Genomic DNA, 26295 nt, shown 5'->3' with positions numbered 1-26295 from the left:
ATTCCTCATTCCTGGAATGCTTCTCCCCCAGATATCTGCTGGCTAGCTCTTCTTTCTTCTTTCAAGTCTTTGCTCAAATATTACCTTCTCAATGAAACCTACCTTGCTACCTGTAAACACACAATCTTCTCCCCCCTCTTCTGATCCCTGTTACCCTGGCCTACTTTTCCTTTTTGTCATAGCGGTTATCAACATCTCTCATACTGCACGCTTTGCTTATTTTATGATGTTTCTGGTTTGTCTACCCTTGTCAGAATGTAAAAAGGAACCCTGGTGGCACAGTGGTTAAGGCGCTCAGCTGCTAACCAAAAAGGCCAGTGGTTTGAAACCACCAGTGGCCCTGTGGGAGAAAGATGTGGCAGTCTGCTTCCATAGAGATTTACAGCCCTGGAAACCGTATGGGGTCGCTATGAGTTAGAATCGACTTGACGGCAGTGGGTTATTAGAATGTAAGCACCATAAGGTTGGGATCTTTGTCTTTTTTGTGTACTTATGTATCTTAAGCATGGGGGCAGTGGTGGTTTGGTGGTAGAATTCTGGCCTTCCATGCAGGAGACCCGAGTTCCATTCTGGCAAGTGTACCAGATACTTCCATGTCTTTGCTCGAATGAATCAGGGCTTCAAGCCAGTTCGTTCCAGTTCAAACCCCTGCTGAGAATTCGCTTTGCCACTGAATATACTGAATCAGAGTCTACGTTTTACTGAGAATCTACATGTATACATAGGAATCACCTGGGAATCTTGTCAAAATGTAAATTCTGACTCAGTATATTTGGGGTGGAAATGCAAATTCTCAGCAGGGGTTTGAAACCAAATGAACTGGTTCCAAGCCCTGGAATGAATAAATGCAGATTTCATTCTACCTTAGTACATGTCCTTCTATCCCACACCCTTCCTGATTGTTTCTGCTTGTGAAATTCTACCCATTTTTCAGAGTCTATATTATGAATTTTTCTTGAGGGCCCTCCGGCTGGAAGCAATACGCCCTTTCGGAAGCGGAATAGTTCTAGCATGTGGGCTTTTTCACACTTTACCTTATTGTGTGTCTGTCAGTGTGTGTGCACATGCATGCAAATGATTACTTCATTTCTTCTAGATGGTAAGATCCATTAGAGTGAACAATAAATCTTATTTAGTGAATGGATTTTTTTTTTTTCTTTAGGTTCAGGTGTATTCCAGTTGGGAGTGGAATTTTTGTTTTGGATTTGTGTTTTTTCAACTTAATTTGTATACCTGTTTCCTCCTTTTTTTTTTCATTAGAATATTTTATTGTGTTTTCCATGAAGGTTTGCACAGCAAGTTAGGTTTCCATTTGACAGTTTCTATACAGTTTGTTCAGTGACATTAGTTACATTTTTTATGGTGTGTCAGTTTCTGCATATTTCTGTTTTGGTTGTTCATTTGCCAGTAATCTAGTTTCCCTGCCCCCTTGCCTTCTCATACTTACTTTTGTGTAAGTGTTGACCATTTGGTTCCCCCTTGTTTTAAACCTGTTGTTGTTTGGTGCCGTAGAGTTGATTTCAACTCATAACAACGCCCTATGACAGAGTAGAACTGCCCCATAGTGCTTTTCTTGGCTGTAATCTTTGCAGAAGTAGATCACCAGGTCCTTCTCCCATGAAGCTGCTGAGCGGGTTCAGTTAGCAGCTTAACCTTTGCACCACAGGGGCTACTTCACATACCCCCAAACCAAACCAAATCTCTTGCTGTCAAGTTGATTCCAACTCTTAGCGACCCTACAGTACGGAGTAGAACTGCCCCATAGGGTTTCCAAGGAGCGGCTGGTGGATTCGAACTACCGACCTTTTGGTTAACAGCCAAGCTCTTAACCACTGTGCCACCAAGGCTCTTGACACACCCCCTAAAAAGCTGTAATTAAGCCAAGGGTGGTTAGACAAAGGCTAGTTACAGTTTCTATAGCAGGGCCACTGTAATAGTTCTGAAAGTGTGTAAATACAATGAGATAAAAAAGATGTATTTCAGTAGCTTTGGTAACAAGCTAATGTTTCTTAACCTGTGGTTTTAGGAAACTGTCAGGGAACCACTCACTCTACCAAATTTAGTCAACATTTAAGTATCAGTGGATATTTGGTAATATATTTATTTTGGTCTGAAATCTTCCTTATGAAATTGTTATAAATAGGTTTTCTTTTAGTAAGGCTTTTCCAATTAAAGTTTCAATAAAATCTTACTGATATGGAGTAATTGGTATGACCTAGCAGAATTAATGAAAAATGGAATTCTGGGATATGGTGACCAAAATGTAGTTTTGTTACTTTGAAGTCCTGATAAAAATAAACCTAAACCTTCTAGAACCCTCAGATTTTTTGAATTGTTAGAGATATTGAACTGCATTCCCTGGAAATCTCTTTAGTAGTAAAGGCATTGCAGATAAACCTGGATAGCTGATAACTGTTGGAAAGCTAACCACAGAACATTAACTACATGGTTTATTTGCTCTGTGGAAAGAGGTGAATCCTACAGTTGGTACCAATCTTTAAAAATTTAGTCAGCCCTTTTATGAGAAACTTTGCGATAAAGGGTAAATCATCAGGAGGCAGAGGAGAATAATGATAAAACAACAAAACTGGAAGGGAAATATGTGCTGGAAAAGGTAACTGCTTGCTCAAGATCATGTGTCCAGCTAGGGAACAGCCAAACATGACTGGTCGATGGCAAAGGGCAGAAAATGTGGATGCATCTTTGGTAGGCGGAAAATGTGGATGCATCTTTGGTAGGCGGAAAATGTGGATGCATCTTTGGTAGGTAGTTTAAAAGCAGTGGAGTCATGGGTAGCAGGCTCTGACAATAAAGTAGAAGGGACTTGCCAGAAATGAATTAAAGAGAGGAAACCAGATGAGGACAACAGCAGTAATAATAAGAATGCTGGCAGATTGGTCTTCTTCACAGCTTCCTGAAAATGAAGAAGCTGTACTAGTTCTAAAGCTGATATGGGGAGAAAAACAGCCCTCTCTTCGTTACAAGAGCCTGATCTCTTGAAGAAATGACATGTACCTCAGTAGCCCCCAAAGGCACCATTATGTTGTACTCTTTGTTTACCCTACCTGGGCATTATGTCCAGGGGACCTTTTTCATTGTATATAATGTTACAAGCTAAGTCAGCTGATCCAGGGTCTCTTACCTACAGTCTCACCTGCGTCTATACCTCAGATTACTGGGTATGCTGATGACACTGAATTGTCAAGGAAATATAATGTCTTACCATATGTCCCTCAAGGTGGCCAGGAAAGGCTATATAGCATCATTTAGAAATTTAAATACAGCTTTAAAATTCCCTTAACATTCCTAGTATGTAGAAAACTCATTCTCCAGATTGGTTTTACTGTAATGACTGGCATTAACTGCTCACAACCAAGCTAACATCCAGTAAAAATATTGCCAAGCTTGCTTTAAGGATAGTTAAACTCCAGTGCTGTCACGTAAACAGTGCTAATATAGTAAACAAGCGCCCCTAATTCTGCACATTCAATCTAATGATTTTGCTGTGGAACAGAGAGCCGCTGCTTATCTGTGTGTTCAATACCTATTGTTGCCTGTCATGTGAAAGGAGGTGATGATCTCTTTATAGGTAATGTGAAGAAAACACATCAGGCTAGACAACAATGTTCACACATTCTGAATTCGAGGAGGCTGAATTAATGACATTTTACTGTAATGATGATGTCTTAATTTACAAAGTGCCTTTGCAAGGATTCTCAAATGATTTCCCGAACAACTTTATGAATCAGGTTAGGGTTGGCTGTGCTATTTCCAATTAGATATATGTATACATACGGACCAGAGGGAGACACAGTGATTGGTGTGTGGGTTACATAGCTAGGGAACGGTCAGAAGAAATTGAATCAGGTTTTCTGGCTTAAGGCTCTGCGTTCTCCCTAAGTTTCTTCCAAAGTTCCTGTCATGGATTGAATTATGTCCCCGCAAAAATGTGTGTATCAGCTTGGTTAGGCCATGCTTCCCAGTATTGAGTGGTTGTCCTCTATTTTGTGATTATAATTTTACGCTGAGAGGATTAGGGTGGGATTGTAACACCACCCTCAGCCAGGTCACCTCCATGATCCAAGGTAAAGGGAGTTTCCCTGGGGTGTGGCCTGCACCACCTTTTATCTCTCAAGCGATAAAAGGAAAGGGAACCTCGTATCACCAAGAAAGAAGCACCAGGAGCAGAGCACGTCCTTTAGACCCGGGGTCCCTGTGTGAAGAAACTCCTCGTCTGGGGGAACATTGATGAGAAGGCCGACAGAGGGAGAAAGCTTTCCCCTGGAGCTGACGCCCTGAATTTGGACTTGTAACCTACTAGACTGTGAGAAAATAAATTTCTCTTTGTTAAAGGCATCCACTTGTATTTCTGTTATGGAAGCACTAGATGACTAAGACAGTTCTGAATAAGGGTGACTTCAAGGTAATTTGGAAATTACCTGCGGAAGAGCTCATAAGTTAAGAGGTTCTCAAATGTTGCTTGAAGGCGGAAAGGTCCACTATATGCCATGGTAATCTCCAAATTCATGTGAACCATAAGAATCAAGTGAATGTGTTTGTTAAAAATATAGATTCTATAATTTCATATGGAAACCCTGGTGGCATAGTGGTTAAGTGCTACAGCTGCTGAACAAAAGGTTGGCAGTTTGAATCCGCCAGGTGCTCCTTAGAAACTCTGGGGCAATTCTGCTCTCCTGGAGGGTAGCTATGAGTCGGAATCGACTCGAAGGCATTGAGTTTTGAGAGCTTCATACAGACCTCCAAGAAAAAAAAAACCTCCAAGACGAGAACCCAGGAAACTGTATTTTTAATAAATAAGATGTTACTTAAGATCGTGCATGTTGGGAAACGCTGAACCATGGTAAAACTAAGCTTAGAGGAAGGCATTGTAGACTTTGTAGCTAAATATCTATTCTTCATATCAGAGTTTGGCTTATGATAGTATTAAAACTCCCAGTGATTGCTATATTAAATATTTACTTATAATTTTGACGGTTAAATAGGGATTCTGATATAGGCTAGCTCTGTGTTCATGCATTTGGAATAGATTAAAACACACACACACACACACAAAAAAAATACTTGTAAATTCCATATGTTATATGCAATGACAGCCACATGAGCAAATCCAGTATTTCTCAGTCTCCACCATTTGGAGATTGGGGTTGAGGGTAGGGAAGCCAATAAGAATTAGTTTTTGGTGAATGAAAATAATAGAATTTTTCATTTGCTTTGGTCCAAGCATGTCCAAGAGGGACAATTGAAGACTTTGGAAACTTAGCTATAAAGAATTGAGAGAACAGTATTTCATTCATTTTTTTTTGCTTTTATTTGTGACTTCTTTTTAGTGGTCTCATGTTAATTGATTTATATTATGTTAAGAGAAAAGGAAACCTGTTTTTCTTTACGGGGGAGGTAAAATTTTAAGTCATCTTCATTGTGAAATTAATAAAAATGGTACCTATTAATGATTATTCTTAAAGAGCTGAAAAGGATGTTCTAAGTAGTCTTTTTTTTTTTTTTTTAAGTTCTCCAAATGGTGAGGCAGAAGCCAGATGGGCTTTCTTTCAACCAGAAGAAATTTAGATTTCAGTTGGCTGTCTGGATGACCTTTGTAATGATTAAACAGTGTAATTGGGTTGTTCATTCATTCACTCGTCAGCTAAATGTTCGTTGCATGCTGACTATGTGCCACACACTGTTCTGAGTATGGGGATATAGTGAGAAAGACAGCCATGGTCTCTATTCTCTTTAGGGCTGCATCTAGCAAGGTACCATTACATAAGTAGCTCCAAAAAGTGTGATAGAAACTGAAATGGGAAAAGTACAAGTGCTATGGGGGCACTAACCTAGCTCAGGAGGAAGTAACAGTTAATCTACAATGTGGAATAAAAGGAATAGAAGGAAGATGATGATGTTAATAATGGTAATAGGATATAACACTTATTAAAAAGCTTACATCGTGCCAGGAACTTTTCTAAATACTTTACCTGAGTTAATTTGTTTAATCTTCACATATTCCAGTGAGGTAGGTCCTCTATTATCTCCGTTTTACTGAAAGAAAGCTAATATACAGAGAAGTCCAGTTATTTGCCCCGAGTCACACAACTAGTGAGGGAGGACCTAGGATTTGAGCTCAATCTGTCTTCTGAAATTCCTGTTAACCACTATGCTAAACTGCATTGATGAGTTAGAGGTAGGCAGGTGAGGGGTTTGGAGGACAGGGGAACATCCCAACCAGAGGGAACACCTTGGGTGAAGATCTCAAGGAAAGTGAGAACATTTCAGGAACTTTTCATGAAAGACAGGACAGCTGAGAGTCCTAAACCAAAAAACAAACCCACTGCAGTCTAGTTGATTCCTACTCATAGAAATCCTATAACACAGAGTAGAACTGCTCCATAGGGTTTCCAAAGAGTGGCTGGTGGATTCAAACTGCCAACCTTTTGGTTACCAACCAAGCTCTTCCCACCCTCCCCCTTTTTATTGAACTTTAGGTGAAAGTTTACAGAACAAACTAGTTTCTCATCAAACAGTTCACACGTTGTTGTATGACATTGGTTAACAACCCTATGAAATGTCAACACTCTACCTTCTCAACCCTGGGTTTGCTATTACTAGCTGTCCTGTTCCCTCCTACCTTTCAGTCCCTGCCCAGGGCTGGTACGCCTGTTTAGTCTTGTTTTGTTCCATGGGCCTGTTCAATCTTTGGCTGAAGGGTGAACCTCAGGAGTGGCCTCGTTACTGAGTTGAAAGGGTATCTGGGGACCATACTCTCAGGGTTTCTCCAGTCTCTGTCAGGCCAGCAAGTCTGGTCTTTCTTTTTGAGTTAGAATTTTGTTCTACATTTTTCTCCAGCTCTGTCTGAGACCCTCTATTATGATCCCTGTCAGAGCAGTCAGTGGTGGTAGCCGGGCACCATCTAGTTGTCCTGGACTCAATCTGGTGGAGGCTGTGGTAGATGTGGTCCATTAGTCCTTTGGGCTAATCTTTCCCTTGTGTCTTTAGTTTTCTTCTTTCTTCCTTGTTCCCGAAGGGGTGAGACTAGTGGAGTATCCTAGATAGCCGCTGCCCGGGCTTTTAAGACCCCAGACACTACTCACCAAAGTAGAATGTAGAACATATTCTTTATAAACTCTGTATGCCAACTGAGCTAGATGTTCCCTGAGACCGTGGTTCCCACAGCCTCAGCCCAGCAGTTCAGTCCCTCAGGGAGTTTGGATGTGTCTATGGAGCTGCCATGGGCTTGCCTTGTATATAGGCTGTGCTAGCTTCCCCAGTATTGTGTACTGTCTTACCCATCACCAAAGTTGCCACTTATCTGTAGTCTATTAAGTATTTTTCTATCCCCACCCCTCCCCTGCCTCGTAACCATCAAATATTGTTTCTTTTTGTATGTAAACCTTATCATGAGTTTTTACAGTAGTGGTCTCATACAATATTTGTCCTTTTGTGACTGACTTATTTCACTCAGCACAATGACCTCCAGATGCATCCACGTTATGAGATGCTTCACAGATTCATCGTTGTTCTTCAGCATTGCATAATACTCCATTGTGTGAATGTACCACAGTTTGTCCATTCATCTGTTGATGGGCATTTTGGTTTTTTCTATCTGTTTGCTATTGTGAACAATGCTGCAGCGAACATGGGTGTACATATATCTATTTGTGTGATGACTCTTATTTCTCTAGGATGTATTCCTAGGAGTGGGATTGCTGGATCAAATGGTATTTCTATTTCTAGCTTTCTAAGGAAGTGCCATGTCATTTTCCAAAAAGGTTGTATCATTTTGCATTCCCACCAGCAGTACATAAGAGTACCTATCTCCCTGCATCCTCTCCAACATTTGTTATTTTCTGTTTTATTGATTTGTGCCAGTAATGCCGGGGTGAGATGGTATCTCATTGTGGTTTTGATTTGCATTTCTCTGATGGGTAGAGATTGTGAGCATTTCCTCATGTGTCTGTTGGCCGCTTGAATGTCTTCTTTGGTGTCTGTTCATTTCCTTTGCTCATTTTTTAGGTGGATTATTTGTCTTTTTGTTATAGAGGTGTTGGATTTCCTTGTAGATTTTAGAGATTAGACCTTAGTCTGATTTGTAATAGCCAAAAGTTTTTTTTCCCAGTCTGTAGGTTCTCTTTTTACTCTTTTGGTACAGTCTTTTAATGAGCATAAGTGTTTAGTTTTTAAGAAGATCCCAGTTATCTAGCTTATCCTCTGGAGCTTGTGTGTTGTTGATTGTGATTTGTATCCTGTTAATGCTGTGTATTAGGTCCTGTAGTGTTGATCCTATTTTTTCTTCTATGAGCTTCATGGTTTTTAGCTTTATATTAGGCCTTTGATCCACTTTGAGTTAGTTTTTGTATATGGTATGAGTTATGGGTCCTGTTTCATTTTTTTTTGCAGGTGGACATCCAGTTTTACCAGCACTATTTGTTAAAAAGATTGGCTTTTCCCCATTTGATGGACTTTGGGCCCTTGTCAAAGATCAGGTGACCATAGGTGGATGGATTTATATCTGGGTTCTCAATTCTGTTCCATTGGCCAATGTATCTGTCAATGTACCAGTACCAGTACCAGGCTGTTTTGACTATCATAGCTGTTTAGTAAGTTCTGAGGTCAGGTAGTGTGTGTCCTTCTACTTTATTCTTCTTCTTCAATAGTGCTTTATTTATCCAGGGCTTCTTCCCTTTCCATATAAAGTTAATGATAAGTTTTTCCATCTCTTTAAAGAATGTTGTTGGTATTTCAATCGGCATTGCACTGTATTTGTACATTGCTTTGGGTAGAATTGTCATTTTCACAATGTTGAGTCTACCTATCCATGAGCATGGTATATTTTCCATTTATGTAGATCTGTTTTGGTTTCTTGAAGTAGTGTTTTGTAGTTTTCTTTGTATAGGTCTTTTACATCCTTGGTTAAACTTATTCCCAAGTATTTTATTTTCTTAGGAGCTATTATAAATGGTATTGTTTTCCTGATTTCCTTTTCATCGTTCTCTTTATTGGTGTATAGGAATCCAACTGATTTTTGTATGTTTGTATGTTGTATGTTGTATCCTGCAACTCTGATGAATCTTTCTATTAGTTCCAGTAGTTTTCTCATGGGGTCTTTTGGATTTTCTAAGTATAGTATCATATCATCTGCAAATAGGAACAGTTTAACTTCTTCATTACCAATTTGGATGCCCTTTATTTCTGTTTCTTGCCTTATTGCTCTAGCTAAGACTTCCAGAGCAACCAAGCTCTTAACCACTGTGCCACCAGGGCTGAGAGTCCTGGGGTGTGGGGGGAGAAAAACCAAACCAAACACATTGCTGTCGAGTTGATTCAGACTCATAGCTGTCGAGTTGATTCCAACTCATAGCAACCCTGTAGGACAGAGTGGAACTGCCCCACAGGATTTCCAAGGAGCAGCGGATGGATTCGAACTGCCAACATCCTGGTAAGCAGCCAAATGCTTAGATAAGACTGGAGAAATAAAGGCAGGGGACAGATCACAAAGGCCATTTTAAGCGGTTTGTTTGTCCTAAAAGTAGTGGGGAATATTAAGCAGTAGAGTGTCTTGGTCAAATTTATATTTTGGAAAGTTCTCTTTGGCATTTTGGAGAATGGATGTGGAAGGAGCAACACAGGAGATAGGAAGATCAGTTGGAGACCTGTATGGTGAGACTGGTAAGCCAGGCATTGGGTGATCGTGGCTTGGATTAAAGTAATGGGGCAAGAACTGAGAGGGAGTCAGACCTGAGAGAGGTCGGAGGGGGAAGCCATGGGCCCTTAATTAGAAATTTGTTGTGGGAGTGAGGGAGACGCAAAGTCAAAAGGACTGTGAGGTGTCTGGACTTTGGGTAAATGCTGGTACTAAACACTGAACTTCGAACACAAAGAGAAGGAACAGGCTTGAGGAGAAAAATAATGAGCTTGATTTCTGACAGGCTTTCTATGGATGTCAGGTAATCTTACCGTAGATGAGCAACAGGCTGAGCCCAGTGTTTTAAATTCCTTACTTAAGTCCTTTGTTTCAGCAATCATTTATAGTTGTCCTAAATGATATGCTATATTTTACAGCCTGTAGAGACGTTTGACACCTCAACATGTAGTATTTGGGGAAAGGGAGAACATTATTTTATTTAAAATAATTTTTATTGTGCTTTAAGTGAAAGTTTACAAATCAAGTCAGTCTGTCACATATAAGCTTATATATACCTTACTACATACTCCCATTTACTCTCCCCCTAATGAGTCAGTCTGCTCCCTCCTTCCAGTCTCTCCTTTCGTGACCATTTTGACAGTTTCTAACCCTCTCTTTTTTTTAACCCTCTCTACCCTCCTATCTCCCCTCCAAACAGGAGATGCCAACACAGTCTCAAGTGTCCACCTGATACAAGTAGCTCACTCTTCATCAGCATCTCTCTCCAACCCATTGTCCAGTCCCTTCCATGTCTGATGAGTTGTCTTCGGGAATGGTTCCTGTCCTGGGCCAACAGAAGGTTTGGGGACCATGACCGCCGGGATTCCTCTAGTCTCAGTCAGACCATTAAGTCTGGTCTTTTTATGAGAATTTGGGGTCTGCATCCCACTGCTCTCCTGCTCCCTCAGGGGTTCTCTGTTATGCTCCCTGTCAGGGCAGTCATCGGTTGTGGCCGGGCACCATCTAATTCTTCTGGTCTCTGGTTCATGTGGCCCTTTCTGTCTCTTGGGCTCACAATTATCATGTGACCCTGGTGTTCTTCATTGTCCTTTGATCCAGGTGGGTTGAGACCAATTGATGCATCTTAGACGGCCGCTTGTTAGCATTTAAGACCCCAGACTCCACACTTCAAAGTGGGATGCAGAATGTTTTCATAATAGAATTTATTTTGCCAATTGACTTAGATGTCCCCTGAAGTCATAGTCCCCAAACCCCCGCCCTTGCTCCGCTGACCTTTGAAGCATTCAATTTATTCCAGAGACTTCTTTGCTTTTTTTAGTCCAGTCCATTTGAGCTGACCTTCCATGTATTGAGTATTGTCCTTCCCTTCACCTAAAATAGTTCTTGTCTACTAACTAATCAGTAAATAACTGTCTCCCACCCTCCCCCCCCCGTAACCACAAAAGTGTGTGTTCTTCTCAGTTTATACTATTTCTCAAGATCTTATAATAGTGGTCTTATACAATATTTGTCCTTTTGCCTCTGACTAATTTCACTCAGCATAATGCCTTCCAGGTTCCTCCATGTTATGAAGTGTTTCACAGATTCGTCACTGTTCTTTATCGATGCGTAGTATTCCATTGTGTGAATATATCATAATTTATTTAACCATTCATCCGTTGATGGACACCTTGGTTGCTTCCAGCTTTTTGCTATTGTAAACAGTGCTGCAATAAACATGGGTGTGCATACATCTGTTCGTGTAAAGGCTATTTCTCTAGGGTATATTCCGAGGTGTGGGATTTCTGGGTTGTATGGTAGTTCTATTTCTAACTTTTTAAGAAAACGCCAGATAGATTTCCAAAGTGGTTGTACCATTTTACATTCCCACCAGCAGTGTATAAGAGTTCCAGTCTCTTTGCAGTCTTTCCAACATTTATTATTTTGTGTTTTTTGGATTAATGCCAACCTTGTTGGAGTGAGATGGAATCTCATCGTAGTTTTAACTTGCATTTCTCTAATGGCTAAAGATCGAGAACATTTTCTCATGTATCTGTTAGCTGCCTGAATATCTTCTTTAGTGAAGTGCGTGTTCATATCCTTTGCCCACTTTTTGATTGGGTTGTTTGTAGAGAACATTATTTTTGAATGCTTTGAATGTATCCCATGTAGCATGCTTTAGTCTGGTAAATCAGTTTGTTATTTCCTTTTAATGCAGAAGAGCAGGGAAGTATACTGAAAAGTGCACTGGATTTTCAGAAGACCTGAGTTCTTATCCCAGCTTCCCCCTTTTGCTACTCACTAGCTGGGGAAACTTCAGTCAGCCATTTTTCTCTTTTGTCAAATGTGTCTAAAAATACCCACTTTGTCTATCTTCAGAGCGTCAAGAGTGTATGAGATCATCTTTGGAAGCACAGTTTAAAGTACAAAGCATTATGCACACACAAATCACTGGGCCCTTTTTCCCCTTTCCATTTTCAGTTAGAAACCTCGAAATAGAATTGCCCCATTAGTTGATCAAATTGTTTGTGTGAGGTTCAAATTGCTGCAGAGATTTATTTTGGGATCTGTTGCCACTTTGTCGTGATCAACACCTGAGTCTCTTTTGATGTGATTATCTAATATATGTCAATTATAGAATGCACTTAAAACTTTTTTTACAACTTTATTAATAAAAGCTGGTTTCTGAATTAAATGTTGAAGTACTTTACTAATTGGGTTAACTTTAAAAAAATACTTTAAGGTTCAACTCTATTTTTAGCATATACTAAAGCTATGGTTAGGTACAATGGATTAAGGATAATTTAGGTATAACGGATTAAGGTTAAATTATTGCTAATGAAGTGTCATTTCAACTATGTTATCATTGAAAGACGTTTATAGCTTGACATAACTGTTTAAAGTCCCATTATTGTATTATAAGCTTAATTATAAGAGATGATTATAAGTTCCCATCATTTCTCACTCAATACCCCACTGTTCCTGCCACAGACTAAAAGATATTTAGAGTTTTCTTTTTTTTTTAGTTAAAGGCTTTCTATTGTTCTCATCGTTACTTGGAGTCTTATGAATTATGATGTTGATGACATAACAGTACTTTTTAGGTATGTATAGCAAAGGTAAAGGAACCCTTGTGGTGCAGTGGTTAAGTGCTTGGCTGCTAATTGAGAAGTTGGTGGTTTGAACCTACCATACAGGGCCCTGGTGGTGCTGTGGTTAAGCATTCACCTGCTAACCAAAAAGTCAGCCGTTCAAATCCACTAGCCACTCCTTGGAAACTCTTTGGGGCAGGTCTACTTTGTCCTATAGGGTCACTATGAGTCAGGATCAACTGAACAACATATAACAACAACATAGAAAAAGCATCATATTTGAAATAAATATTTTGCAAAATGTACTTTGAATCTAACTTTTAAAAATATAGCAAAGATTAGTTGTTGTTGTTAGGTGCCATCGAGTTGGTTCCGACTCATAGCAACCCAATATACAGCAGAACGAAACACTGCCCTGTCCTGCACCGTCCTCGCAACCGTCGTCTTTCTTGAGCCCATTGTTGCAGCCACAGTGTCGATCCATCTCGTTGAGGGTCTTCCTTTTTTTCTGCTAACCCTCTACTTTACCAAGCATGATGTCATTCTCCAGGGACTGATCCCTCCTGATAACATGTCCAAAATATGAGACGTGATCTTGCCATCCTTCTAGGTAACATTCTGATTGTACTTCTTGCAAGCAGATTCATTTGTTCTTTTGGCAGGCCATGGTGTACTCAATATCCTTCGCCAACACCACAATTCAAGGGCCTCAATTCTTCTTTGGTCTTCCTTATTCATTGCCCAGCTTTCACATGCATTTGAGGCAGTTGAAAACATCTTGGCTTGGGTCAGGTACACACCTTAGTCTTCAAGGTGACATCTTTGCTTTTCAACACTTTAAAGAGGTCTTTTTATAGCAGATTTGCCTAATACAGTGTGTCTTTTGATTTCTTGACTGCTGCTTCCATGGGTGTTGATTGTGGATCCAAGTAAAATGAAATCCTTGACCACTTCAATCTTTTCTCCATTTATCATAATGTTGCTTATCGGTCCAGTTGTGAGGATTTTTGTTTCTTTATGTTGAGGTGTAATCCATACTGAAGGCTGTGGTCTTTGATCTTCATCAGCAAGTGCTTCAAGTCCTTTTCACTTTCAGCAAGCAAAGCTGTGTCATCTGCACAACGCAGATCATTAGTGAGTTCCTCCAATCCTGATGCCCCGTTCTTCTTCACATAGTACAGCATATCAGATTATTTGCTCAGCATACAGATTGAATAGGTATGGTGAAAGGATACAACCCTGATGCACACCTTTCCTAACTTTAAACCATTCAGTATCCCCTTGTTCTGTTCAAATGACTGCCTCTTGATCTATATACAGGCTCCTCATGAGCACAATTGAGTGTTCTAGAATTCCCATTTTCGTAATGTTATTCATAATTTATTATGATTCACACAGTCAAATGCCTTGCATAGTCAAGAAAACGCAGGTAAACATCTTTCTGGTATTCTCTGCTTTCAACCAGAATGCATCTGACATCAGCAATGATATCCCGGGTTCCACATCCTCTTCCGGATCTGGCTTGAATTTCTGGCTGCCCTGTTGTTGATATACTGTTGCAGCCTCTTTTGAATGATCTTCAGCAAAATTTTACTTGAGTGTGATATTAATAATATTGTTCGATAATTTCCGCATTCGGTGGGATCACCTTTCTTGGGAATAGGCGTAAATATGGATCTGTTCCAGTCGGTTGGCCAGGTAGCTATCTTCCAAATTTCTTGGCATAGATGAGTGAGCACTTCTAGCTCTGTCTCTGTTTGTTGAAACATCTCAGTTGGTATTCTGTCTATTCCCGGAGCCTTGTTTTATGCCAGTGCCTTCAGTACAGCTTGTACTTCTTCTTTCAGTTCCATTGGTTACTGATCATGTGCTACATCCTGTAATGGTTGAACGTCCACCAATTCTTTTTGGTACAGTAACTCTGTACATTCCTTCCATCTTTTTTTGATGCTTCCTTGGTCATTTAATATTTTCCCAGTTGAATCCTTCACTATTGCAACTCGAGGCTTGAATTTTTTCTTCAGTTCTTTTGGGTTGAGAAATGCTGAACGTGTTCTTCCTTTTTGGTTTTCTAACTCCAGGTCTTTGCAAATGCCATTGTAATACTTTACTTTGTCTTCTTGAGCCACCCTTTGAAATCTTCTGTTCAGTTCTTTTACTTCACCATTTTTTTCTTACACTTTAGCTACTTGAAGTTCAAGAACAAGTTTCAGAGTCTCTTCTGACATCCATTTTAATCTTTTCTGTCTTTTTAATGACTTGTTGCTTTATGTATGATGTCTTTACAGAACTTGTCTGGCCTTTGGTCATTAGTGTTCAACGCGTCAAATCTATTCTTGAGATGGTATCCAAATTCAGGTGAGATATGCTCAAGGTCAAACTTTGGCTGTTGTGAACTTGTTCTAATTTTCTTCAGTTTCATCTTGAGCTTGCTTATGAGCAATTGATGGTCTTTTCTACAGATGGAAAAGACCTTGTTAAGACTGATGATATTGAGCTTTTCTACTCTCTTTACACCGATGTAGTTGATTTGATTCCTGTGTAGCAAAGATTAGAACTACATGTAAACATCCACATTTTCTTATAATATTTGCTTCAAAACATTACTATTTTGATAATCGTGAATTACCTCTTTTTCTATATGTGCAATTTTTTCTTTAATATTACTATTATTAATTACTAATTGATATTACAGCAAATGGAAATATTTACTTTTATTTCCTTTTGCATTCCTGTCTTAGTTTTCGTTCCCCCAGAAGCAGATACTGAAACAGAGATTCACGTACAAGCAGTTTATCTGGAAGGTGATTCCAGAAAACACTGGGAGGGGAGCACAGGGGTGAGACAGGAAAGATAAGGCAGCCAGCAATGGGGGTTATCAGGTAAATTACCACTGTGGTCAACTGGAGCTTAATCCTACTGTGGAACCCCAGGAGCTAGTGGGGAACACACAGCTCAGTGTTTCTGACTCGAGAGGCCTGGGAGCTGGGGTATGTATATACCAATTTGGGTATTTGTCACTAGTTGAGGGCTCGTTGGGGTGTGGAGCGGCATTAATTCTCTAGCACTTCTAGTCTGCAGTGTACTTGGTATACTTGTGTGTTGCTGCTTCAGCCACCAGAGAAAGCCCTTGGGCAAAGAAATTGCAGTAGAATGTGCACTCCAATAGTACTGTAGGAGGGGATATGGGCAGGGCACCACCAGGTCAGCTGTGATTTTCATCACAAAATTTGCACTTGATTTCATCTTCTTTAAGCAAAGGTGCAAAAATAAACTCGAAGAAAGGATAGGAAGGAGTTAATTCCTGGATATAATAAAATAAATATTTACACTAGATTTGAGGCATAACTTGATATATGAGTTATAATCTGTCATTGTGGGTAGGAGTTTTGCCACCCCTCTCAGGGTTGTTGAGGGGTTGGCCTATTGTAAATATTTTAACATTTTATATAAATACAGATAACCAATGGCTAAATATTGATGGGCCTCATAGGGTTGTGTTTGTGTTAAAGTATGCATTCATCTCTTCCTCTTTACTCTTTAATTTTGATCCACTGAGTGAGAGATGATTTCCACATGGTCACTACAAAATGAATACACCTTTGGGACAGTTATGGCAGATACAGTGGGTTGCCTATTGACAGAATCCCAATTTTGTGTAGGTATTGAATAACCATATACTTCTGGGGAGGTCAGCCCACTCCTTGGCCCCAGAGGCCAAATCTGGATTAGTTTAAGCTTCTCTTGGTGATTACTTTCCCCTTGCTGTGGTTGGTTTGGAAATGGGCATGTATCATAGTTCCGGCCAATGAGAGAGGAGATCTGCTGGAGGGAGGTCTGGGAAGACTTTCCCTACCCTTAAAAAGGGGTAAGAGGAAGGGTATTGTTATGTGCGGATGTGATGTCTGCAGCCATCCAGAGGGAACCACCTGGGGGAAACACCAACACACTGAAGGTTACAGAGGAGAAAGATGGAAAGCACCTGTGACCTAGATGCTGTCACTGAGCTGCTGTGTTAACCCACTCTGGGGGTGCCTTACACTTCTTGCTATTTTGAAATAATCAACCCCATTGGTCTTAAAACTATTTCTGTTACTTGAAGCTGAAAGCATTCTAACTTACAGATTCAGTAAAAAAAAGAGAATTTCTCTTGCTTTGAATAAAATTTTATAATTCATTTAAAGCCCTATAGATTTAGGTGAACTTAATTTATTGCTTCTCTTTTTTTTATTTGAATACCAAAATGAATGAAAGGAGGCAGGCTTTGGTATGAAATATGATTGCAAACTTCATTAAATGAATAAAGTCTCATTCTTGATTATGCTGGTCATTGAGTTCTTATCCATATCAAGCCATTAAATTGTTTTAATGCCCGTGTCTACAGTTTATAAAGCCAAAAAATGTGGGTGTGAGAGAATTGTCTTCTTGACATTATTCTTTCAGAATTATTACCTAATAATTCAGGAATATTGGCTTTTCAATTAACTTGAAGTTTCTTAGGATGGTTTAAGTTACCTCTAAGTAGCTATTTGTTTTTAGGGAGTCTTTGGTAACCTGGGAACCTTGGCCATTTTAGTTCAACTGAATTAGAAAAGGATCAGGACTGGGTATAAAGAGGTGAGTGTGTGTATGTGTGACTGTGTTACTGACCTTAGCACATTTTTTCTCTAGTTTTGTTACAAAGCCAGTAAGAAGTCAGTAGTGTTTATTATCCTGGTGGCACATTTTTAGCACTGCCGTTTCCCTGTGTTAACGTATTCTTAAGTATAAAAATTATGAAAAACATTTCAGATATTTCTTGTTTGGGATGATCATCAAGTATAAGGGTTAGAAATTCACTGGTACTCAAATGCCTTTATTTAAAAAATCCATATGGTGGGGGAAATAGGCCATTTGGGTCACTGGAAAAGCTGGGACAAAGATACATGGAGCATAGAGAACTGGACTCTGCTTTTTATCCTAGGTGGAGATATGGCTGTAGAGATGCTGGGTTTATTTCAAGAACCGGGAGAACCTACTGTAACTTAGTCAGCCTTTGGCCTATGAATTAATGTATGTGTGTGTTGTGCATGTTCTTTTCCTGCCTTTCTACACTCATTACTTTTGGAAAGACGACTATTCCTGTACTTAAGGAATAGTATCTGGTTGTATAATAATGGGTCAAAGGCAAGTACAGGAAGAATAGAACAGCTATTATTCCCCATTTTAATTTTGGAGCTTTGTGCCTCTATTTTTAGTTACATTTTTATATTACTACCATCTCTGCCCTGATTTGGTATTGGTGCCTCGTATCAGCCAGGGAGGTTATACCGTCTATTCTTGAGCTTTCTCTATACTACCATAATTATTCTTTCATTTAATTTATTCAAAAAATATTTGCTCACCTTTAATGTACAGGACATTTTTCAATGTGCTGGGGGCTGGGTAGCAGTGAACAAAATGGGCAAAGTCTTTGTTGTCATGGAGCTTGCATCTGAATGGAGAAAGACTGACAGTAATCAAACAAATATTTGTTAAGTCTGGTGGTGAGGAGTACTATGAAGAAAAATAAAGCAAGATGGCTGACAGAGAATAACATGAGGAGGGTAGAGAGGAAGTTGTATCCATGCTGTTTTACAGAGAGTGGTTAGGAGAGATTTTCTCATAACGTGTCATTTGAACTGAGACCTGAATAGTTTCCTCCTTCCATTCCAACTGTACTGGTCTCCTTGTTGTTCCTTGTAAATCTTCCACACAAGCTTTATACTAACTTGTCCCTCTGCCTCAAGAGCAAATTTCAGAGTCTCCTCTGACATCCGTCTTGGTCTTTTCTTTCTTTCCTGTCTTTTCAGCGACCTCTTGCTTTCTTCATGGATGATGTCCTTGATGTCATTCCACAACTCGTCTGGTCTTCAGTCACTAGTGTTCAATGTGTCAAATCTATTCTTGAGATGGTCTCTAAATTCAGGTAGGATATACTCAAGGTCATATTTTGGCTCTCATGGACTTGCTCTGATTTTCTTCAGTTTCAGCTTGAACTTGCATACGAGCGATTGATGGTCTGTTCCACAGTCGGCCCCTGGCCTTGTTCTGACTGATGATATTGAGCTTTTCCATCGTCTCTTTCCACAGATGTAGTCAATTTGATTTCTGTGCATTCCATCTGGCGAGGTCCATGTGTGTACAGTCGCCATTTATGTTGGTGAAAGAAGGTATTTGCAATGAAGAAGTCGTTGGTCTTGCAAAATTCTATCATTCGATCTCCAGCATTGTTTCTATCACCAAGGCCGTATTTTCCAACTACCGATCTTTCTTCTTTGTTTCCAACTTTCGCATTCCAATCAGCAGTAATTACCAATGCATCTTGATTGCATGTTTGATCAATTTCAGACTGCAGCAGCTGATAAAAATCTTCTATTACCACCCTAGTGGTTGGTGCGTAAATTTGAATAATGGTCATATTAACTGGTCTTCCTTGTAGGTGTATGGATATTATCCTATCACTGACAGTGTTGTGCATCAGGATAGATCTTGAAACGTTCTTTTTGACGATGAATGCAACACCATTCCTCTTCAAGTTGTCATTCCCAGCATAGTAGACTGTATGATTGTCCGATTCAAAATGGCCAGTACCAGTCCATTTGAGCTCACTAATGCCTAGGATATCGATGTTTATGTGTTCTATTTGCAGCTAAAGCAAAAGGAAGAATTGAAGTAAAAGAACTGAACAGAAGATTTCAAAGAACCTCTCGAGAAGACGAAGTAAAGTATTACAATGACATGTGCAAAGAGCTGGAGATGGAAAACCAAAAGGGAAGAACACGCTTGGGGTTTCTCAAGCTGAAAGAACTGAAGAAGAAATTCAAGCCTCGAGTTGCAATAGTGAAGGATCCCATGGGGAAAATACTAAACAACGCAGGAAGCATCAAAGAAGATGGAAGGAATACACAGAGTCATTATGCCGAAAAGAATTAGCTGATATTCAACCATTTCAAGAGGTGGCATATGATCAGGAACCAATGGTACTGAAGGAAGAAGTCCAAGCTGCTCTGAAGGCATTGGCAAAAAACAAGGCTCCAGGAATTGATAGGATATCAGTTGAGATGTTTCAACAAACAGATGCAGCACTGGAGGTGCTCACTCGTCTCTGCCAAGAAATATGGAAGACAGCTTCCTGGCCAACTGACTGGAAGAGATCCACATTTATGCCAATTCCCAAGAAAGATGATCCAACCGAATGTGGAAATTATAGAACAATATCATTAATATCACACACAAGCAAAATTTGATTTGAAGATCATTCAAAAACGGCTGCAGCAGTATATCGACAGGGAACTGCCAGAAATTCAGGCTGGTTTCAGAAGAGGACGTGGAACCAGGGATATCATTGCTGATGTCAGATGGATCCTGGCTGAAAGCAGAAAATACCAGAAGGATGTTTACCTATGTTTTATTGACTATGCAAAGGCATTCGACTGTGTGGATCATAACAAACTATGGATAACACTGCGAAAAATGGGAATTCCAGAACACTTAATTGTGCTCATGAGGAACCTTTACACAGATCAAGAGGCAGTTGTTCGAACAGAAGAAGGGGATACTGATTGGCTTAAAGTCAGGAAAGGTGTGCATCAGGGTTGTATTCTTTCACCATACCTATTTAATCTGTATGCTGAACAAATAATCTGATATGCTGTACTATGTGAAGAAGAACAGGGCATCTGGATTGGAGGAAGGCTCATTAACAACCTGTGTTATGCAGCTGACACAACCTTGCTTGCTGAAAGTGAAGAGCACTTGAAGCACTTACCAATGAAGATCAAAGACCACAGGCTTCAGTATGGATTGCACCTCAACATAAAGAAAACAAAAATCCTCACAACTGGACCAATGAGCAACATCATGATAAATGGAGAAAAAATTGAAGTTGTCAAGGGTTTCATTTTACTTGGATCCACAATCTACATCCATGGAAGCAGCAGTCAAGAAATCAAAAGATGCATTGCATTGGGCAAATCTGCTGCAAAGGGCCTCTTCAAAGTGTCGAAGAGCAAGATGTCACCCTGAAGACTAAGGTGTGCCTGACCCAAGCCATGGTATTTTCAATCATATCATATGCATGTGAAAGCTGGACAATGAATAAGGAAGACCGAAGAAAAGTTGACGCCTTTGAATTGTGGTGTTGGCGAAGAATATCGCATATACCATGGACTGCCAAAATAATGAACAGATCTGTCTTGGAAGAAGTGCAACCAGAATGCTCCTTAGAGGCAAGGATGGCGACACTGAGTCTCATATACTTTGGACATGTTGTCAGGAGGGATCAGTCCCTGGAGAAGGACATCATGCTTGGCAGAATACAGGGTCAGCGGAAAAGAGGAAGACCCTCAACGAGGTGGATTGACACAGTGGCTGCAACAATGAGCTCAAGTATAACAACGATGGTAAGGATGGCGCAGGACCGGGCAGTGTTTCGTTCTGTTGTGCATAGGGTCACTGTGAGTCAGAACCGACTTGACAGCACCTAACAACAACAACATCCCTCTGCCTAGAACACTGTTTTTACAAATAGCCATGATTTAAGTAAACAAGTTTGGAAGTGATCAGTTGTGTTATCAGGCAAATGATTCTTCTTCTCTTAGGACTTCAGAATTTTGGCATTGGATCTTTTTGGTGAATCAGTTTTAAAATAATATGAATAATTTGTTTAGGTATATATGAGGTATATAGATGACCTTTTTGAAGATCTAATCCTAAGTTATTTCGTTAACTTCCATTTTTCAAAATATTAACTAAGACTAGTTGTAACAAAAAACTCAGTTATAATATTTTGTCAGTTGACCTAATAAAACATGATGACTTGGGCAATATCTGTAGAGACTTGACACAACGTAGAAAGCTTGCCGATAAGTTGAAGCCTAATAACATTTTTTTTTTAAGTATATACTATTGTCTTATAAGCTTCTTTGAAAACTGTGTGCATTTACTACTTTACCTAGATGTGCAGCATTTAGGTGTCTCTGTACTAATCTTTTCCTAAAGATAGTGGAAATATTGGGATTCGTTTCTAAGGAAAAAGCAGCTATGAATGAATTGCTGAATAGCACCCCCTATTGGCATATGTGCAAAATAATACAGAAGAATAACCCTATTTTTGCTGAGAATGTGATTTATGTTATTACAAAAGAACTGAGTGGTTCAACACCACATCCACGTGCCGATATCTTACTGGGACAGTAGCTGCATCGCTGTGGTTGGAAAGGAGAATTTCAATCTGCAGATCCCCTTTAGGTTCGTTGGTATTCACCCTCGTATTATGTCTTTGTTTTACACCTCATCTTTTATCTATACTTTATAGGCAGTGGGGTTTGAACCGTAATTTTTTTTTTTATCTTAGCTGTAAGCCAATTTGCGATTATCTTTTATAATGGTTTTCAAGGAGAACAGATGGGATTCAGAGATATTACTGAAACATCCTTTTAGATAGCAGTTGTAACTTTGTTCCTCACCCATACATTTTCTGGAACTAGAGAACACAGCAAATCAGAGTTCACCAAATTTTCTCCTTAGACAACTGTGCCCTCCAGTGGAGAAAGCACAGGGCAATGAAATAGCCCAGGTAACAAGCAGCAGAGAGACAGAGGAGAGGGGTATAATACAACCAGGTAAGATCCAAGCTGCGCAACTATTTCCTACATAAATGAAAGAGGTTGTTTTCACCCCTCATAAGCCAGAATATTATGGCCAAGTCCTGATCTTCATGAGTTTGTTGAAGATCCAAAGAGGGGTTCGTTAGCAATGCTTTGACTTAATTGCCTTTAGCAAAGGAGTTAATGCAACACTTCACTGTGTTTTATCCCTCCATAATGACGTATTCAGTTTATGAAACATTAGACAAGTCTAGTAGGAGTTGAGGTAGGAAGTAATTGGATTTTTTTTTCCCGAGAATGAACTCAGATAACGTGACTTTTTATTTTCAAATTTGAAGATCCAAAAGAAAACCTCAATTAATTAATGGAAGAAAACAAGGAAGATTTTACTGCTGAACATGTGCTATGTACATTCAAAGCACTCAGAAAATTGTGAATTGGCCACTGCTTCCTCCTTTTCTGAATAGAAAGGGCTGTTGTCTCGCGCTGCGGCTGCTGAACCGAACGTGGTCTCTCAGAGAACACTAGGCATCATCTGTGTGAATGGTGACTGGCTGTGCCTGTGCCCCTGGGAGCATTGCAGAGGGGCGTGATCTGAACAGGGGCCGGCACACGTGCCGCTCTGGGCTGGGGAATGAAGGCGAGGTTAGGGGTGCTGAACTAGGCAGCCTTTTGATGTCCACATTGTGCCTACAGACACTTCCCCTGTGTCTGTCCTTCGGGGGAAGCTGAAGCTGAAACATTATAGGAGATTTGATAGCAGTTTTATATTGGTGGAAACTGAGTGTTTTCACCGAAAGAGCTTAGTGTGTGATATTTGAGGAACAGTAAACACAAATATTCTTTTTCTTGACTTTTATAAAAACCTGGGCCAACTATCCTTACAAATAATTGTCATTTGAAGTTTTCTACATGTTTAAGAAATATAAGCTTCTTTATTTTATTGGAGTATATATTATGTAAACCTTTTTACATTTTCAAGTGATTCTTAAAATTTAGACACACGTAGGATAATTGGAGCCCTGGTGGCACAGTAGTTAAGAGCTCGGCTGCTACCCAAAAGGCTGGCAGTTCGAATCTACCCATTGCTTCTTGGAAAAAATCCTATGGGGCAGTTCTACTCTGTCCTACAGGATCGCTATGAGTTGGAATTGACTCAATCAATGGCAGTGGGCTTAGTTTGGTTGGGTATGTAAGATACTTAGAAGTAAAAATTTCTAAAGGATCCTTGTGGTAAAATGTCAAAGGGCATAGATAGTACCTCTCACTTGAACCATCATTTGCAAGGCAACATAAATATCTTCAAGAGACATTGCCAAAATGTGCTAAATAAAGAAAAACCCCAAATGACATCATGTGTGTATTTTTAGGGCAGAAGTTTTGACATTTTTGAGGCAAAATTGTATGAAAGTGATTTAAGTTCCTTAAAAATTCTTTACCACTGTATCTTTTTTATCTTAAATAAGGAATTGTTTTAAGATCTAATTAATTCTGAACTATAATGGCTGGCTCTAGAGGGTGCTGATGAGCACCAAAGATTTACATTAAAAATGATTTTCATTAAAATGAAGTTTTTTTTAGATCTTTTTTTTTAAGTAATTTTTATTGTGCTTTAAGTGAAAGTTTACAAATCAAATCAGTGAGTCACATATAAGCTTATATACACCTTACTACATACTCCCATTTACTCTCCCCCTAATGAGTCAGCGCACTCCCTCCTTCCAGTCTCTCCTTTCGTGACCGTTTTGCCAGTTTTTAACCCTCTCTACCCTCCCATCTCCCCTCCAGACAGGAGATGCCAATACAGTCTCAAGTGTCCACCTGATACAAGTAGCTCATTCTTCATCAGCATCTAAAATGAAGTTTTGTTTGGGTTTTAATACTTGAAAATAAACACATATTTTTGCCTCTAAAAAATGCCCAGAGCACAAATAGTATTTTCTATATTGCATAAGTTACCACTTTACATTGACATTTTTTGGAAATTCCATTGAATTTGCAGATTTCTGGAAACAGTTTGAATTCTGGTTTTGAAAGCTTGTTTAACATTTCAGAAGAAAACAACCTACTTCATGGATATAAAATATAAACCTTGTTCTTGTTAGGTGCTGTCGAGTCTGTTCCGACTTGTAGTGATCCTGTGCACGACAGCATGAAACACTGCCTGGTCCTGCGCCGTCCTTAAAATCGTTACGCTTGAGCCCATTGTAGCAATCCGCTGTGTCAATCCACCTTGTTGAGGGTCTTCCTCTTTTCTGCTGCCCTGTACTTTATCAAGCATGATGTCCTTCCCCAGGGACCGACCCCTCGTGACAACATGTCCAAAGTATCTAAGACACAGTCTCGCCATCCTTGCTTTTTAGGGGCATTCTGGTTGTACTTCTTCCAAGACAGATTTGTTCGTTCTTTTGGCAGACCATGGCGTATTCAATATTCTTCGCCAGCTCCACAATTCAGAGGCATCAGTTCTTCTTTGGTCTTATTCATTGTCCAGCTTTCACATGCATATGATGGGACTGAAAATACCATGGCTTGGGTCAGGTGCACCTTAGTCTTCAAGGTGACATCTTTGGTTTTCAATACTTTAAAGAGACCCTTTGCAGCAGATTTGCCCAATGTGATGTGTCTTTTGATTTCTTGACTGCTGCTTCCATGGGTGTTGATTGTGGATCCAAATGAAATGAAATCCTTGACAACTTCAGTCTTTTCTCCGTTTATCATGATGTTGCTTATTGGTCCAGTTGTAAGGATTTTTGTTTTCTTTATGTTGAGGTGTAATCCATACTGAAGCCTGTGGGCTTTGATCTTCATTAGTAAGTGCTTTTTTTTTTTTCAAGTCCTTTTCACTTTCAGCAAGCAAGATTGTGTCATCTACATAATACAGGTTGTTAATGAGTCTTCCTCCATTCCTGATGCCCCTTTCTTCTTCATGTAGTCCAGCTTCTCGGATTATTTGCTCAGCGTAAATAATAGGTATGGTGAAAAGATACAACCCTGATGAATACCTTTCCTGACTTTAAACCATGCAGTATCCCCTTCTTCTGTCTGAACAACTGTCTCTTGATCTATGTACAGGTTCCTCATGAGCACAATTAAGTGTTCTGGAATTCCCATTCTTTGCAATGTTACCCACAATTTGTTATGATCCACAAAGTCAAATGCCTTTGCATAGTCAGTAAATCCTTCTGGTGTTCTCTGCTTTTAGCCAGGATCCATCTGACAACAGCAATGACATCCCTGGTTCCACGTCGTCTTCTGAATCTGGCCTGAATTTCTGGCAGTTCCCTGTTGATATATGGCTGTAGCTGCTTTTGAATGATCTTCAGCAAAATTTTGCTTGCGTTTGGTATTAATGACATTGTTCTATAATTTCCACATTCAGACAGATCACCTTTCTTGGGAATTGGCATAAATATGGATCTCTTCCAGTCAGTTGGCGAGGAAGCTGTTTTCCGTATTTCTTGGCATAGATGAGTGAGCACTTCCAGCGCTGCATCTGTTTGTTGAAACACCTCAATTGATATCCTATCAGTTCCTGGAGCCTTGTTTTCCACCAATGCCTTCAGAGCAGCTTGGACTTCTTCCTTCAGTACCATCAGTTCCTGATCATATGCCACCTCTTGAAATGGTTGAAGGTTGACTAATTCTTTTTGGTATGATGACTCTGTGTATTCATTCCTTCCATTTTCTTTTGATGCTTCCCGTGTTGTTTAACATTTTCCCGATAAAATCCTTCACTATTGCAACTCAAGGCTTGAGTATTTTTCTTCAGTTCTTTCACCTTGGGAAACGCCAAGCCTGTTCTTTCCTTTTGGTTTTCTATCTCCAGTTCTTGCACATGTCATCATAACGCTTTACTTTGTCTTCTTGAGCCGTGCTTTGAAATCTTCTGTTCAGTTTTTTTACTTAATCATTTCTTCCTTTTGCTTTAGCTGCTCGA

The 26295-nt window shown here is 39.7% G+C and overlaps 1 protein-coding gene across 1 annotated transcript in view; it reads left to right on the top strand.

The window, feature by feature from the left end:
* HSD17B12 (hydroxysteroid 17-beta dehydrogenase 12) overlaps positions 1-26295 on the top strand; it is a 191922-nt gene that overhangs the window by 9890 nt on the left and 155737 nt on the right. The gene's annotated exons all lie outside the window — the stretch shown is intronic.

Source organism: Loxodonta africana, chromosome 7 (assembly GCF_030014295.1).
Source record: "Loxodonta africana isolate mLoxAfr1 chromosome 7, mLoxAfr1.hap2, whole genome shotgun sequence".
In the NCBI taxonomy this organism is placed as follows: Eukaryota; Metazoa; Chordata; class Mammalia; order Proboscidea; family Elephantidae; genus Loxodonta; species Loxodonta africana.
Note: the sequence above shows the minus strand (reverse complement) of the source record. Positions and strands in the feature narration are given on the sequence as shown.